The 19,376-nt window shown below is 35.9% G+C and overlaps 1 protein-coding gene across 7 annotated transcripts in view; it reads right to left on the reverse strand.

Annotated features, from left to right (window-relative positions):
• Positions 1 to 19,376, reverse strand: part of LOC106873176 (catenin beta) — an 81,352-nt gene that overhangs the window by 46,105 nt on the left and 15,871 nt on the right. Inside the window, exon 1 of one of the 7 annotated variants that reach the window (XM_014920407.3) lies at positions 18,341 to 19,137. The exons of 1 other annotated variant lie outside the window; for it this stretch is intronic. The gene's annotated coding sequence lies outside the window, so the exon portion shown is untranslated. Of the gene's footprint in view, positions 1 to 3,451; positions 3,662 to 17,520; positions 18,110 to 18,173; positions 18,296 to 18,340; positions 19,138 to 19,376 lie in introns of those variants that run through there. 5 more of the 7 variants (XM_089364005.1, XM_014920408.3, XM_014920409.3 and 2 more) reach the window with 5 other exon arrangements.

A 19,376-nucleotide genomic window follows, 5' to 3' on the forward strand; every position in this document is an offset into this window, starting at 1 on the left:
ATATCTTCCTCCTTTTTTGATGATAGGGTAAGATCTGAGGAAAATTTGGGTACTATTTCCAGTAGATCGATTGACTACGTACAGGCTCCCTTCAAAGGGGCATGAACGCCACAAACTCCTTACCCTATCAAAAGAACTATACACACACACAGTTCTTGTATATTATGTAGTGGGTTAGCTATATATATATATAAAACGATAATATTTACTATACGCTTAAAACTAAAAAAAAAAAAGAAAAAACTTTTGATGATATTCACTTTCCCATTTTCTCATTATATATCGTTTTTTTTAATCGGTAACGTGAAAATTAGCATCGATTCACCCATCTCCAGCTTCTAATGTAATCAAGTGCATTTTTTAGTTCTTTTGTCAACATGGAACTTGTACCAATGCATCATACATACAAAAGATTACATAATTTTATGTGGGCGAAGGGAAAAGAGCAAGAAATATTTTAAAGAAAACAATGGGGGTTTAATAAAGCGAAACATGGCACAAATATAGAATTATGTAGGTATCGGTTACCTGGTAACCAAAGGCTAAAAACAGATACAACAAAACCTCTTAAAAAACCATTCGAACTATAAATACATGTCTTTAAAGTTGTGGTCATGCTGGGACAATATATATATGTGTGTATATATATATATATATATGCATGTATGTATACATATAGATGTAGGTATGTACATATATGTATGGATATATGCATATATTTATATTATATATATATGTTACCACTCAATGCCGTACTCAAAACAGTTAGCGAGACCCTGATTAAAGAAGTTCAAGAAACTGAAAATTAATATTTAGTTAATCATCGTTTGTAGACAACTGACACCTACTAACATGCTTCGATGCGTGTGTGTGTATTTATAATCTGTGTTTAACGTCCACACCTATCCATGCATATTGCCGGACGGTTCTTTTTGTCGAGGCTGATTTTCAACAGCCAGATGCCTTTCCTGTTGTCAACCCATACCACTCACGCACACGTATTATAGATAGCAAACGACATCAACGTTTTATAGATCACTCAAGTGCAGGTGCTTGAAAAGGAGAATCAGCCTTTCTCCCTAACATAAAGTGGAAAAATGAATTTTTAATTTCTCCAAATTATCTCCCTTTACTTTGAGAATCGCCAACAATTTAATAACTGTTTTTCTGTCTCCGACTTTTTTTAGGGGAAATTTTAGTTATGAATGCTTGCAATGTCAGTTATTAAGCATATTAAACCCACAACTCACCTAAGTTCATACCACTTAGTTCCCCGATGTCTCCCCTTCCCTCCTCGTTTATTTTTACGTCGAGTTTAAACTGAACGATTGATTACCCAGTACCTTTTGTAGAGTACATATATATTTATTATTCTTTAACAAGAATGTCGACAGTGAACTCGAAGTCTTGGCCTGTTTTAACTTTCATCGGAGAGTTCGATAAAGGATAAGCATGCCGAAATTTCGACATCACTGTCAACAGTATTCTGTCAGAGTAATTAATATATAAGTGCAAATTTATTTATTACTGGTTGAAAACTTTCGCTAGCCTCCCTACAGGCATGAAATACAATCAGAGAAGAAACATGTTCACAGTTATCTCCTTTACCTGTAAACACAGATTAGATCCCCTCCCCTGTCAAACATGTAAATTAACTTCGAGGGATTAATTCTAAATTGCTTCAAATTATGCCTCCCTTCAACCGAAGAGAAATTTTTATGAGATATATTTTTTTTCTTTTTGCGTCTACAGTATTTAGTACACGAGTTCTCATTTGGGTTATTTACTCTTTGTATTTCAATGTATGGGCATGAAAATAGAACTCCCAAATAGTTGAATGTTTACCTAAATCTGTCATAGAGGTATCTGTGTGTATGAAATCGGTCTTTCTGCACTACATGCAAATGATAAAAATAAAATAAATAAATATAAATAAAAACTAATTTAGTTAGGGTGGCAGTTTTATGGTCTAAACGCTTATTCATTGCTGCTCAGTAAATTAAACATACATGCATGTGATGTGAACTGTGCAATAATTGATATCCATAAAAATAACACTTTTCTCTTTCCCTCTCGTGCGTGCACACACACACACACATATATATATACACACACATATATATATATACACACACACATATATATATATACACACACACACGCACACATATATATATATACACACACACACACATATATATATATACACACACACATATATATATATACACACACACACACATATATATATATACACACACACACATATATATATACACACACACACGTGTGACTATGCGTAAAATGTAAGATAGACAAGTGTAGTCAGGAAAAAAAAGTAGGATGGCATTTTCATGGTCCAAATCAGTTATGTTTATCCTTCAGTAAATTTAAACACATATAGATTTACAGTGTGCAATTATCTGGCTTCATGAAAATAACACATACCATTTATAATTATATATGATATACACATTAAAATATGTCATTCCCAATTTTGAAATATAAATAAGACACACGCTTTAAACCATATTCGTAGGATTGCTCTGGTTATTTTCAATACACACACACACACACGATTGAATCATATTCTAAATATATATTATACAGGTAATCTGAACATAAATCGCAACAAAGATCAACAATAGCAGAATGTTGATAAGACACACATACATACATTAATATACATTTATAGTTCAAGTTATTTACAATTGCTGACAATTCACAGATTTAGACCAAAATAACTTATCAATATTTGTAATATAGAAACAGAGATAGTTATATTAGTTTTCTCAGTGTATATGCATAAATATTACATATAATTAGGACCCTGGTGTAGAATATACTACACATACACCCTGTCTGTATGTATACATGTATGTGTATATATATATATATATAAACTTAATTAGTGGAAGGTGTATTGAGGAATAAGATCGACAATGTAATTATAATAATAGGGAATAGAAAGTTATATTAGTTTTCTCAGTGTATATACATAAATATTATATATAATTAGGACCCTGGTGTAGAATATACTACACATACACTGTCTGTATGTATATATAAATTCAATTAGTGGAAGGTGTATTGAGGAATAAGATCGACAATGTAATTATAATAATAGGGAATAGAAAGTTATATTAGTTTTCTCAGTGTATATGCATAAATATTATATATAATATATATAATTAGGACCCTGGTGTAGTATATTCTACACATATACCCTGTCTGTATGTATACATGTATATATATATATATACACATATATAAACTCAATTAGTGGAAGGTGTATTGAGGAATGAGATCGGCAATGTAATTATAATAATAGGGAATAGAGGGGGGAAAGAAAGACATATTAGTGAACTGGCCATTATAGAGGGAGAGATCTGGAGTGAAACGGTGAAAGCATTTGACCAGAGAGAAGAAGAGATGAGGAGAAGAAACTCACCGAAAAAGACACTCAAGCAGACGTTCTCCTCAACGGGCGGGAGAAAGGTTGAAGAGAGCGGAATTTAGATATGTAAACAAAAAAAAAAGCAATAAATTCCTGGATACCCTGTACGAAATCCAAAAGAAACCGGAGACTTTCTGTCTGCTTCAAATGCAGATTCCAATAGAAAATACCAAGATGGCGTTGATAAAAACTCTTATTGTTGTTGTTAGGGCTGCTGCTGCTGCGTTGTACATTACCTCCCCCCACTTCCTTTCAACACTTCTACTCTTTCTCCTTGTTCTTAAAACACGTCTTCTACTCGTTCTCCCTCCCCCTCGCTATTTCCTCTCTTCCTTTTTGACTCTTCCCCCTCCCCCAGGCCTATTCTCTCATCCTTTTCTTGTTTCTCTTCCCTCCCCCACCATCGCATCTCTTGTAAATCTTCTTCCCGCACACCCCGATTATATTCTATCCTCTTCCCATCTCTCTCCCGTTAGCAGACACACACATTCACACACACTCTCTCTTCCGCTGTTATTCCAACTCTACCTCCTTTTCATTTTTACTATCTTTAAACACAAAACCTTCCTCTCTTCTATTGCATGTCTTTTCTTCAAGACAGTCGATCAGCAAAATTATCTTCTTCCGCACGAAAAAGTAAGCCCCCCCCCACCAAAATATAAACACACCAAATTGGGGTATAAAAAAAATGAGGTCATTTCAATCTTGTAGTTCCGATAAGATTTATTACGGCTACTTTAAAAAAAAAGACAACCAAAACTCCATAGGTTCCGCTATTTCTAATTATTATTGTTGTAAGCTGGTACAGTCATTAGCACGTCGAACAAAATGCTTAGTAGCATTTCTTCCGGCTTTATGGTTCTGAGTTCAAATTCCACCGAGGTCGACTTTGCCTTTCATTCTTTCAGGGTCGATAAATTAAGTATCAACCAAGTACCGGAGTCAATATAATCGACTTGCCCCTTCCCCTAAATTCCAGGCCTTGTACCTATAGCAGAAAGGATTATTATTATTTTATTTAGTCAAATCTAACAGATATTACAATGTATGAGCGTATATAGAAATATATATATATATATATATATAATGATCTGATATATATATATATATATATATATATATATATATATAATGATCTGATATATATATATATATATATATATATATATATATAATGATCTGATATATATATATATATATATATATAATGATCTGATATATATATATATATATATATATATATATATATATATATATATATATAATGATCTGATATATATATAATCAGATCATTATATATATATATATATATATTTCCTCGAAAAGATAGAAGAAAAGAAAAGAAATTATGGCTTAATAAGTTTTCAGTGTTAAGAAAGTTAAAACAAATATTGTGAATGGTTTTCAACCATTTTGGATATCTTGTGGAAATATCCGGAAGTGACAAGCATGTCGGAGTTGTGAGCAGTCTGGGTAAACAAGAACCTTAGCACAGCAGAAATCAATTAGCAACGGTTAAACAAGTACATTTTCATATCTTCCTTCGCTCCTGCTTCCATTTACAGCTAGCTATGCTGCTTGTTATTGTTTTTGTAAAGGAGTTTTAACTTTGAATACAAACCTTAAATCTGCAAAGGAGAGAGAGAGAGAGAGAAGGGGGGTGGGGATTAAGGTAGCTAAATCGTCTTCAGTATATATAGGTTTATATTAATTAGTAAGAGGAGGCAGAACAAGCACCCATGATAATTGTAAGACCGTCGTCCTAGCCTGGCGTGATCGATGTAGTAGGTGTTTAGTTTGGAATTTTTGTAGGTCAAGTCTGTTTGGTAAACGTGGTGGAGGTAGGTATTCCAGTGGTACTGCTTAGGAGGGGACGAATATTTAGGGAAAATGTTTATTGCGGGGGTTGTGAGTGAGACAGCAAGGAATGATGATACGAAGATAGTGAGGAGTGGCTCAGGGTGGTAAGACTTACGCAGTTGTAAAGGGGAGCATACATTGTTTAGCCAAAAAAAAAAAAAAAAAACTGATTAAGCAGGCCTGTGATCAAAGGCGTTCCCAACCGTGACTATCCCGTTATTTAGCATTTGTATCTAGAATATTATACAATGGATATCTTTCGCGTTAGCCACATAAAATGGCAGTTTATCTTTACAGCCTCGGTGATCTCTAATGACATGGAATAATAACACACATATATACGCAAATACTACGTGTATCGACCCTTGATATATTGATTTGAAATTTTGGCCCAAGGCCAGCAATTTTAGAGGAGGGGGAAGTTGATTAAATCGACCCCAGTGCTCAACTGGTACTTATTTTATCGATCCTGAAAGGATGAAAGAGTCAACCTCAGTAGAATTTCACCTCGGTATGTAAAGATGGACGAAATGCTGCCAAGCATTTTGCCGTGTGTTCTAACGATTCTGACAGCTTGCTATCTTAATTTACCTTTAATATATTGATTTCAAATTTTGACACAAAGTCAGTGTAACCCCTGTGCACGACTAGTACTTATTTTATCGACCCCGAAAGGATGAACAGCAAAGTTGGCCCCCAACAGAATTTGAGCTCAGAGTACAAAGACAGTAAACACTTTTCTACTGTGGTGATAGGTTTTCTTGATATAAATGTATGTGTGTGTGTGTGTGTGTATCTTTGAGTTTGTATCCCCTCTTACTACTTGACAACCAATGTTGGTTTGTTTACATACCCATAACTGAGCAGTTTCGCAAAAAGAGTCCACTAGCAAGCATGACTACAGTCAAATGACTGAAACAAATAAAAAGCAAGCGATAAATAAAGATAACTTTACTTAAATGAGGTAAAAGTACCATAGTCCTTTGGATCAGAAACTGTTTGTCTCTCATGTTCATAGTTGTGGCCGTTGCTACTGTGATGTAAATAGCACCTGTGACGGTGGCATGTAAAAAGCACCCATTACACTCATGGAGGGATTGGTGTTAGGAAGGGCATCCAGCTATAGAAACCATGCCAAAACCAGACTGGAACTTGGTGCAGCTCTCTGCTTTACCAGTTCCAGTCAAACTGTTTAACCCATGCCAGCATGGAAACCGGACATCAAATGATGATGATGATATTTGTAAAAGTTTGATAGTTCTCATAGAGACTTTAGTCTCTCTCTATCACCTTTCAACATAATTATATATTAAGGAACAGTAGAACGATTTAACAACATAATAAAAATAAGTTTTATTTTTGATGATGCTTGGTTATACAAATCCTGTGTCACTCAGCTTAGCAGCCGCTGATTTAGTTGTTGGTATTGGAAAGTTAAGGGCTTCCTTGATGCCTGCCAGAGAAACAAGTAGCTATCACCATCGAAGGCATCGTGGTGAAGAGTGCTTTGTTGAGGAGCGAGGAGTTGTCACGTAGAAGGTCTGTCGCTCAACTGCCTAAGAAAGTGAAACTCACTCTTTTAAGTACCAGTTTTACTACGCATGCGCACTTGAGGGGCTTCCAGTGTTGAAGTCCCTTGCGCATGCGCAGAATAGTACTTCCTCAATGGCGGATATAAGTTCGCGCCACTACATATTCAATCTTGGAATATCAACAGACTTTTTCCAATCAGATAGTTATTGCTATCATGTTCCAGTCAAGCAAATGAAAGCATGGTTGAATGGTTAAGTAATTCAATTCACAGTCTTGAGGCCCTGGGTTCAATCTTGGGTAGGTGTCTTTTACAGTCTCAGGGGATCAGATCATTCAGAATCATGCAAATGAAATTAGGTAGACAGAAAATGTAAGTAAGACCATTGGATAGATGGTCTTACTTACAGCCTTGTCACATACATGTGTGTTGATAATCTGTTGATTAATTAACAAGTCATGGCTCTTCTCTGTCTTGCTTGATGACTTGAGAGTCATGTAATATATTACACAATCTAACTAAATGTATTATGCTTACATCAAAATCGAAACTTCTAATGAAACAACTGTATCAACACTAGATAACACATCTGTTTTATTACATACATACACACACACACACATATATACTTTTTTACTTGTTTCAGTCATTTGACTGTGGCCATGCTGGAGCATCGCCTTTAGTCGAGCAAATCGACCCCAGGACTTATTCTTTGTAAGCCTAGTACTTATTCTATCGGTCTCTTTTTGCCGAACCGCTAAATTACGGGGACGTAAACACACCACCATCGGTTGTCAAGCGATGCTGGGGGCACAAACACAGACACACAAACATATACACATACATATGACAGGCTTCTTTCAGTTTCCGTCTACCAAATCCACTCACAAGGCTTTGGTCGGCCCGAGGCTATAGTAGAAGACACTTGCCCAAGGTGCCATGCAGTGGGACTGAACCCGGAACCATGTGGTTGGTAAGCAAGCTACTTAAGCTACACAGCCACTCAACTGACGCATAATTGAGAATGACTTAAACTGAAGTATACCTGTATATATAACATGTAAAGCATTAATACTGACAACATTTTCTGTTTACCTTTTTTTTCTGTATGACATGTGGACTCTGTATACTAATCTATCTGGAGTTAACAAAGATTGTCCACACATATCAGAGATAGGAGTTGAAGGTGGAAGTGATCTACTGCACCTATATCTTTAAATCTCTAGGTTATGTATCACATGTTTTTGGTAAACTTTTTGACTTGTGTGCATGGGTGTGTGTGACAAGACCACCTCAAAACTAGACGCAATTTCTCTTTTACTTGTTTCAGTCATTTGACTAGCCATGCTGGAGCACTGCCTTTAGTTGAGCAACTCGACCCCAGGACTTATTCTTTGTAAGCCTAGTACTTATTCTATCGGTCACTTTTGCCGAACCGTTAAGTTATGGGGATGTAAACACACCAGCATCGGTTGTCAAACAATGTTGGGGAGGACAAACACAGACACGCACATACACATATATATACATATGTATGACGGGCTTCTTTCAGTTTCCATCTACCGAATCCACGCACAAGGCTTTGGTCGACCCGAGGCTATAGCAGAAGACACTTACCCTAGGTACCACCATGTGGTTCATAAGCGAGCTACTTACCACACAGCCACCCCTACGCCTACTACACATTTTTACTCTTTTCGTATGTTCTAAACATGTTCTGAGAAGGGTGCTTGACTACAGGTGGTGCTCCAGCATGGCCGCAGTCAAATGACTGAAACAAGTAAAAGAGTAAAAGAGAGTGTAGTACTGTCTCTACTTTGCGAATTTTCACCTATATCTGTGGGTTTTGGGGACATAACACCCATGATAGTTGAAGGAATACTGTATATGCATTTGAGACCTGGACTAGGTACAGGTAGCACATAAAAGTTATTGAAAGGTACCGCCAATGCTGCATTTGAAGTATTCTGAATATCAGCCGGAAAAAAAAGACAAACATCAGTGTGTTGGAAGAAGACATCATGACCGCCATTGAAACTATCATCATCCAGAAAGAGCTGAGATGAACTGGTCATGCTGTCTGGGTGAAAAAACAACCATTTACCAAAGGAGCTTCTCTCCTCCCAACATAGATAAGAATACCAATGAGGTAAAGAGCAAAAGAAAAAATTCCAAAACATCCTGAAAGTCAACTTCAAGAAATGCGATGACATTGAGAACTTGGAGAGAAATGCTTAGGAACAAGAACACTGAAGATCCATCATCAAAGAGGGACTAACAACTTTTGAGACCAATTGGCCTACCAAGCAAAAAGAAAAAGAGAAAGCACAGAAAAGATAGAGGAAGAAGGGAGCTCTGTTTGGAACTAAATGTCCCACTTGAGGAAGAAACTGCCAAAAAAGAACTGGACTCATCAATCATCTCAGAATCCATCAGTAACTATATAAAAAAGAAAGCAAAGAATAAAACCCCCAAAAAACAAAGACCACCACCCTCAATTTTGAGGGATAGCCACGACAGTACATATACATATCTATGCATATATTACACACACGTACATTTATGTATGTGTTTGTCCATGTGCATTGAAGTTTTAGACTAGGTACGATGTACTGTTGTGTATTGTAAAAAGCAGCGAAGAGGATTAACAGCAGTTAAATATTCTAAAACATCTTGTTGAACACATACCAGCATGGAAAAGTTGTGTGTGCACGTTTGTCCTCAACCACCACTTGACAACTGGTATTAGTGTGTTTACAGCAAAAGAGACTGATAGAATAAGTACAAGGCTTAAAAAAAAGTATTGAGGTTGATTCATTCAGCTAAAATTTCCTCAAGGTGATGCACCAGGATGTGAGGTGTATTTGAGGATACTTACTGGTATATTACTCTCTTCAAACTGATTAAAAGCATTGTATTTCTTTCAGATTCACCATGAGAGATACAATACTAATACATATAATGAAAAGGCATGCATGCAGTTATTGTTGTTGCTATATGTGCAGAACATAATTATTTAGAAATTACCAACTTTCTAAATGTTATAAGATCTTTTGTACACAAAGTTTGAATGAAATTGGAAGGCTCTGTGGGAATGTTTCAACTGTATCAAAGAGAAAAAAATAAAACATTCTAAACATTTGGACATTATAAGGACACTGTAATTCATCTGATGAGTTCAAAACATTATTGATGATAAATAGTCCTGAAAAGTCAATGAGAGCCATCACCAAAGAACTTTAGGTGATGGAGTGGACTGTCAGATCTGTAGTGCAGGAGGACATTCGATACAAGTCATTTGTATGGAGAAGAGACTAATTCATTTCTGCAAAGACACAGGAAAACTGATGATCTGTACCAAGAAGCTACTTAATAAGGTTAAAAATGTTCACAAACATATTATGCTTTGGTTTCCCTCTAATGCAGTAGAAGGCCATACGTGTTTCAACAAAACTCAACTCCTTCTCACAAAGCTTATGTAACTGAAGAATGGATGCTAGGCAAATCTTTATGCTCATGTAACACCAAAATTATGGCCTCCAAACTCACCTGGTTTAAATTTCATGGACTATTGTGTTTAGAACATTATTGGAAAGGAGACTAATTGGCATCCTCACAATACCATAGTTTCATTAAAGATTGCCAGAGTCCAGGTGATGTCTGAAATGAATAAGGACCATTTAGTGCAGGCATGTCAACGATTCCAGTCCTACACTGAAGCAGTCATCAAAGCTGAATGGGAATTCATAGAATATTCTTCTAAGAAAAGCTTATTGAGAAAATGTTCACAAATAGGCACAGGAGTAGTTTGCTTACCAACCACATGGTTCTGGGTTCAGTCCCACTGCGTGGCACCTTGGGCAAGTGTCTTCTACTATAGCCTCGGGCCGACCAAAGCCTTGTGAGTGGATTTGGTAGACGGAAACTGAAAGAAGCCTGTCGTATATATATATATATATATATATATATATATATATATATATATGTGTGTGTGTATATGTTTGTGTGTCTGTGTTTGTCCCCCCCAACATTGCTTGACAACTGATGCTGGTGTGTTTACGTCCCTGTAACTTAGCGGTTCAGCAAAATAGACCGAGAGAATAAGTACTAGGCTTACAAAGAATAAGACCTGCGGTCAATTTGCTCGACTTAAGGCAGTGCTCCAGCATGGCCGCAGTAAAAAATGACTGAAACGAATAAAAGAATAAGCGAATCAAATATGTCCTCAAATACCTCTTGCATCATCTGTGTGTCTGTGCATGCATGTGCGTTTGCGTATCCGTGCTATTGTTTACATTCTGTACTTTACATGACAAAAAAAAAAGCACTTAATGACAAAGGTGAAGTCTGCTGTCATTCTCTGTCAACAAATTGTTATCTCAGCATTTTTGAAGACATGTAAAATAAAAATAATCCTTTATAATTCCTGATATAAACCCAGAAGTACATTTTCAAGACAGTAGACATTTCTTGTGACATACAATTTATAAAATAATCTACTTTTATCTTCGTTTACTTGTTTCAGTCATTTGATTGTGGCCATGCTGGGGCACTGCCTTGAAGAGTTTTAGTTGAGTAAACTGACCCCAGGACTTATTTTCCTGACAAGGTGAAAAAAGTGTGTATTAGGTTTACGTACATATATATATATAAATATCATCATTGTCATCATTGTTTAACGTCTGTCTTCCATGCTAGTATGGGTGGGACGGTACCACAAGAGCCAGCCAGGCCGAAGCCTGCACCAGACTTCTGTGACTTTTTTTGGCAGGATTTTTACAGCTGGATGCCCTTCCTAACACCAACCACTCAGCAGAGTGGAATATATACAGGTATACCTAACCCTATGTCGTTAATTGGTTCCAGGAGACAAAACTTATTTTCCTTTTAAAGTCTGGAACTTATTCCATTGACCTCTTTTGATGAACTGCTAAGTTATGGGGACATGAACACTGGTTGTCAAGTGGTGGTGACAAACACAGACACACACTCATATATACATGTGATGGGCTTACACACAGTTTCCATCTAACAAATTCATTCACAAGGTATTAGTTGACCTGGAGCTATTGTACAAGGTGCCACACAGTGGGACTGAACTCAAAACCACATGGTTCCAAAGCAAGCTTCTAAACAACACAGCCATGTTTGTGCCCAACGTGATTGACAAACCTACTATTTCTCTTAGAGTGGAGGCGCAATGGCCCAGTGGTTAGGGCAGCGGACTCGCGGTTTCGATTCCCAGACCGGGCGTTGTGAGTATTTATTGAGCGAAAACACCTAAAAAGCTCCACGAGGCTCTGGCAGGGGATGGTGGCGAACCCTGCTGTACTCTTCCACCACAACTTTCTCTCACTCTTACTTCCTGTTTCTGTTGTGCCTGTAATTCAAAGGGTCAGCCTTGTCACACTGTGTCACGCTGAATATCCCTGAGGACTATGTTAAGGGTACACGTGTCTGTGGAGTGCTCAGCCACTTGCACGTTAATTTCAGGAGCAGGCTGTTCCGTTGATTGGATCAGCTGGAACCCTCGTCGTCGTAATCGACGAAGTGCCAACAACATTTCTCTTTGAAGCTTACCAACAAAACCAGAACATATATTAAATAAAAACTGCTAAATTTCCTTTAAGAATCCTTTAAGACTTGAAGAAATCCTAGAGCAGAATAATAACAGAGCTGGATCATTGACATGGAATGATCACCAAACAAATATTGAGTATTTAATCCTTTAACATTTGCAGCCCAAATATTCTACATGTTATATGCCTAAACTGCTCAGATTCAGACTCTCACACCTGCCCTACAATGTCAGTCTAAAAATACACAATCAAATCATTCAAATCTTGAAGCTAGAAGATAATGCATGATTAATTGGAAACAATGTGACTAAATAAGCATTACATTTGACTGAGTAATCCGAATGCTAATGGGTTAAAGAATGCCTCAAAGTAGTTTCTTATCGGTAACACAGAGTTTATGCTGCCTGGGACAACCCTTCAGTTTCATGATCTTCCTGAGCCCAAATAACAGACTCAAAAGTGTTAGCCACATAAAAACATTGCCAGGGATAGTCCATTCAACTTGGCTCTCCCTCTAGCTATGCTATTGCTAAGTAAATATAAAATTCATTGGAAGATATGTAAAAATTACCTCCATAACAAAAACAGCTAAAATGTCAATTTATGACTTTTCTTTTACTGCCTTTCAAACACGACTTAGATATCTTCCCATCCATTCTCTGAAAGGTGATTGAAAAATATTCAAGACTAAGCTATAAATAAAATATGACAATTTATTGTTGTTGTTCAGTTCTGGTACAATAGACTATCTTTATTGTCAGACATTGGCCTAATATCATCCAATGTGTTTACCCTTTTCTTAAAGGAATTAATCTGAGTAAAACTATTATTTCTAGCAGTCTTGTGAGCTTGTAAAAGTTCCCTTGTTGACTTGCTACTGAAAATTCTTAAGTATATCAACTGATTAAAAGTTTCTTGGGGATCAGAAGGGTACTTTATTGACACTGAAAGGATTAAAAGACAAAGTTGATCTTGGTAACTTAGTTTGAACTCAGAACAAAAGGTCTGGAAGAAATACATAAGTACAGAATTAGATTTAGTATTTCCAACATAAATACACACTTTAGAATTTGGATGTGATTAGATTCAATCTAATATTTGAGTGGGACTTATTTTAACGACCCTGGGTGGATGAAAGACAAAGTAAACAACATTGAGATTCGAACACAGAACTTAAATACCAGGTGAATACCTGTGTAAAAGGAAGAAGTGTTCTGCTCAAAACATCAAACGCCAGAATTCTTTCTCCTTGATATGTATATATATATATATATATATATATATATAATCCAAATGAGACAAAGAGATTAGTACATCTTTAATGACCAGTTGCAATTGTTTCTGCATCACTCTATCTTTAATACCATTGCATGCAAAAGTTCAATGTGAGAAGAGTCCACTTTTTAATGCCTGTCTGAAGAAGTGTCACTTGAGTGTTTAAAACTACAAATATTACATAACTTCTCATATTTTGGGTGCCATGGTGTTAAAAACAGAATGGTACAGAAATAATTGTAACTGGTCATTGAAGATGTGCTAAACTCTTTCTCTCTCTCTCTCCTTCCTTTGAATTATATTTTACTCTTTGCTAGGCCTACATACTGGCTTTAGTGATGTGACACCTGGATTTTCTACACAAGAGGAATTTTGATCTTATTCAAGACAGCAATTTAAGAGTGTAGAAAACCTCAAGCTTGGGTTGAGTGCTGCATTGAAAATATCCCATATTTCTACCCTTCAAGGATCTTTATATATATATATATATATATATATATATATATATATATATAGTGAAAAGGTTAGACAAAAAAAAAATTTTCCACATGGTGAGTTGTAGTGAAAAATATAAAAAGAAGTAAACTGCAAAGAAATTTTATGTTGGACAAAATATATATGTTATTATGAAATAAAATATTTACATAGTCAACCGGTTTTGCTTGTGCTAATCATGACTAAGAAGTTAGTGATAATGTTACAATTTCATACTATCATAAGAAGTTTCCATTCCATGTTAGTAGGAGGAAATATTGTATTACAAGTTAAGGCATACATCTGGTAGGAATGTTACCAACAGTTTCATTTTGAATATTGCCATTAGACAATATTGACATCTCTTCAGCATTTCAACATCCTGATTAGTTGGATAGCATAACCTGTAATATATTATTTAACAATATAAAAATGTACTGCATTACTTATATTGAGTGCTTTCGCTTCTGATAAATATATATATGGAAAACTGGGAGAATGGCTGCATAACTTTATAAAAATCAGAAGTCAGAAAGTTGCAACCACTGGCACTCTCTCTGAGGAGATATCAATCTGCAGTGGATGTCCCTCAAGAAACTGTACTGGGACCACTACTGTTTGTCAAGCAATGTTGGGGGGACAAACACACATATATATATACATATACATATATACGACGGGCTTCTTTCAGTTTCCATCTACCAAATCCACTCACAAGGCTTTGGTCGGCCTGAGGCTATAGTAGAAGACACTTGCCCAAGGTGCCATGCTGTGGGACTGAACCCGGAACCATGTGGTTGGTAAGCAAGCTACTTACCACACAGCCACTCCTATATTAGCAGTAAGTATTTTATTGCAAAATGAATATTTCTAAGATGGTATAAGACTACAAAAGAATATATTAGACTTTACAAGACTTTAAAAAACTTTATAAGATGTGTTGAAAGTGTCGTCCTTCATTTTCAGTACATAAGTTGACTCTTCTACACATATTTTGAAATACATCTTGGATGAAAAGCATTCACTGCGGAACGACTTTCTGAACAACCCGTGTCAATAAACCACTATTGTTCCTGAAAGTTGTTTTACACACACACACACACACACACACACATATATATATATAATATATATATATATATACACATACATACATACATATATATGGATGTCAGGTCTGCCTGACTGGCTCCCATGCCAGTCAGTGGCTCATAAAATGCACCATCTGAACTTGGCCGATGCCAGGCCTGCCCGACTGGTTCCCATGCCGGTGGCACGTAAAGAGCACTATCCGAATGTGACCAATGCCAGGCCTGCCTGACTGGCTCCTGTGCCGGAGTGGTTAGCGGTAGAAAGGGCATCTGGCTGTAGAAACATTGCCAGATCAGATTGGAGCCTGGTGCAGCTGCTGGCTCTCCAGACCTCAGTCAAACCGTCCAATCCATGCCAGCATGGAAAACAGATGTTAAACGATGATGATGATGATATATATATATAAATATATCTGAAAAAGAAGCACACTCTAAAGTAGGGCTGACCAACCTGAGGTCCACAGACTTTTATCTTGTGGCCTGCTTGATACTTTCTTGAAATATTGTGTTTAATTTCAAAATAAAATAGTTTGTGTAAAACATTTGTTTCAAAATAAATTTAAAATTTACAATACCCTACAATTTCGTAATTTTAAACAAACGAAAATTAAGAAACATTCTCGAGTCTGTAATTTGATTATTTGACTATTAATGCATAACGTATAAAAGCAGCCATCAAAAATCTTTGTGATTAAAGTGGGCCCGTAATGTAAATCGAGTTGGTCAGGCCCGTTCTCAAGCATAGAGCATTAATGTATTTACATGCAGGTAGGTCTATGTCTGATCATAGAGTGACCAAAGGTTTCACATCCATGGGGCTAGGCCCTTTATGGATGCAAAACCATTGGTTACTCTATGACCGGATATAGATTTTACTGCACACACACAGACACGATGGGCTTCTTCCAGTATCCATTTCCCTATGTCACTCGCAAAGCTTTTTGGCCTTGGGCTACGGTCGAAGATATTTGTCCACATTGTCACGCAGTAGGACTTCTTAACCTGAAACTTTGTGAATGGGAAGCAAACTTTTCAACTACACACGCACACACAATAAAACTTGCACATTCTGGTTGTTTTCTAAAGCATATCATATTTAATATTTTGAAATGAGCTGTTTAGTACACTTATTTATAGCTAAGTAAGTCGTGTTATATACCTGCGTGTTTTGTGTGAATATTTTAACTGCGCGATTAAAAAAATAAATAAATAAAATAAGGTGTAGTTACAATGTGCCACAGCTAAACACAAACATTTAATCATAATTTTGTTATACCTACGCAAATGTGCCCCCGCATCCATGACTTTGTGACCTCAGAACTTCCAGGAAATTGAATATTTTTTAATGAAATTTTCGAGAGATATGCTTCAGAGGAGATTCGGAAAAATTCGGCAGTAGGTTTTGTTTCCTCATAACTTTCAGAAAAATGGGTAATTTTATAATGAAATTTTCTACAAATATCTTCCAGAGTGTATAGATTACAATTATATCGGGATTTAATGCGAAAAAGAAAAAAAAGTTTCGGGAGCTCAAACACATACATACTAACACACATCACATACAACTACAAAATGAAATTTGAAACTTTTGGTTAAAAAAAAAAAATAGTGTAATGTGTGTTAGTATGTGTGTGTGCGAGCCACCAATTTTTTTTTCCATATTAAATTCCGATATGATCATAATGTGCACGCTCTGAAAGGTATTTGTAGAAAATTTCATTAAAAATACCCATTATTTCTGAAAGATATAAAAGAAACAAAACCGACTCAAGTGTATTTTCCGAAACTCCTCAGAAAAAAGAAAATTCACATTAAATTCCGATATAATCGTAATCTGCTCTATCTGAAGCATATTTGTAGAAAATTTCAATAAAAAATATCCATTTTTCTGCAAGTTATGAGGAAATAAATCCTAAGTCGGAGGAGCACACTTGTGTAGGTATGTCACAATTTTAACGAATCGATGAAAATATAAGCATTGGTTAACTTAGAGCTATATATGAAATATTTCCAAATAATTATTATAAGATAATAAATGAATAACAGAAAGTGAACGAAATAAAAATAAATTTGATAATGAAAGTTTTGAAAATAACAATAGTTAAAATATTAACCCGAGAAAGTAGTTAAGACAGAAAAAAGTATTGCTAATATACAAAGTGAATTTTTGAGGTGATTAAATGGTAGAAAATAGATTAATGTTGTGTAGGTATAATTAATAATAAATAAATTTTTGAGTGCAAGATCACATACCAGGAGGGGTTACAACGACACTTACTTCCCGATGAAGATTATTTTTCTTGACACTGAACTGGTTTTCCTTTTTCAGAAGACTTGTCAAAGGTATGTTATTTGTGGATATATAGAAAACATGACCGAACTTAATTTTAACAGAAGTGATGTTGGAGGTGACAGATGTCAGTTGTCCTAAACAACAACCCAAAGCTACTTACTTGGACGATGTGTTCTATACGAAGTAAGAGCAGACGTGCGTCACTAGTTTGTTTTACTCATTTAACGATATATATATATATATATATATATATATATATATATATATATGTATGTATGTATGTATGTATGTATGTGTGTGTGTGTAGTGCGTTAACCAAAGCGCCAAGTGTTAATAAGACAGGAAAATAAATATAAATTATTTCGTTGTAAATTCAAACGGTTAATATCTAATTCAAACTAACAAGATAATTTTCTAGTGTTTTGTTCTCTCTCTATTTCCAACATAACATTACTTTATATAGATTTAGTGTTTAGTCACTGTGTATCTCTTATACTGGACTACTAACATAAATCCACTTGTAGGTTTAAGAATATACTAGCACTATACAATTTTTAAGTCTTAATAGTCGTCAGACTAACTATTATGTCTATTTCTCCTTCACATCGATTACCTTAAAAACTTCGACACAGGACTAGGGTTCCTGTAGGTGGTCGTTCGATCTGCTAAAAGCACCAGTCAACTCACTATTAAATTACACGCTGCTGTCTTAAATAATGTAGCCCAAAATATACTACTGCTGAAAAACAAAACAAAACAAAAACAAACAAACTGCCTCACCTCGCTTAAAAAAAGGAAAACCCGACGTGGTTGTAGCTTGAAATGCCTAGATCCCAAGTTTACTGTCTCAGAACCGTCTCAAGGCTAGCGTACGTTTCTATAAATTAACCTGACTAAAAACAGGTTACAGTGAGAGGCTCGCTGCGGTTAACGTTCCATTTGATATGTATAAGTGCTTGGACAGGAAATATATTGAAAGAATGATTTAAAAGGAAAGCAGGTCTCCAGACAAGTGAATTGTCAAAACATTAACTAATAAGGTGTAGAATAGTTAAGAGTGATTAGGACAACAGGAAGAAGATTGAATAAAACCTCTCCCTCAGAATTTGAGACCTTATGCCAAAATAAGAAATTAATTAAAGTTGTTGGTTTTCCTGTTTGTTTGTTTTTTTAATAATTGTTAACCAAACTACTTGGGGCTTTTTGTTTAGCCGTTTATCGTTTACTTGTTTTAGTCATTAGACTCTGAGGCGGCCATGCTGGGGCACCACCTCGGAGAATTTTTAGTCGAATGAATCGATCCCAGTACTTATTTTTACAAGGCTAGTACTTATTCTATCAGTGTCTTTTGTCGAACCGCTGTGTAACTAGGACGTAAAGACACCAACATCGGTTGTCAAGTGGTGGTGGGGGACAATAGAGACACAAAGACACACATACCCACACACACAGACATTCACACACACACACACACACACGCGCGCGCGATGGGTTTCCTTCAGTTTCTGTCCACAAAATACACTCACAAGACTTCGGTCGGCCCGAGGCTATAGTAGAAAACACTTGCCCAAGATGCCACACAATGGAAGTGAACCGGAACCATGTGGTTGGGAAGCAAGCTTCTTTATTTCAAGCTTCTTTATTTCATAAATATTTGCTATACAAGCATTACAAAGAGGGGACAAACAAGGACAGACAAACGTAAACTGGTGAAGAAGTTGCTACAATTTAAAAGTTTATTTTTTATTTTTATGAATGATAAATTACGATTAAAAATTACGATTAAAATTATAGTAAAAATTTAAAAGTTCGATGA

Source organism: Octopus bimaculoides, chromosome 1 (genome assembly GCF_046866305.1).
Source record: "Octopus bimaculoides isolate indiv1 chromosome 1, ASM4686630v1, whole genome shotgun sequence".
In the NCBI taxonomy this organism is placed as follows: domain Eukaryota; kingdom Metazoa; phylum Mollusca; class Cephalopoda; order Octopoda; family Octopodidae; genus Octopus; species Octopus bimaculoides.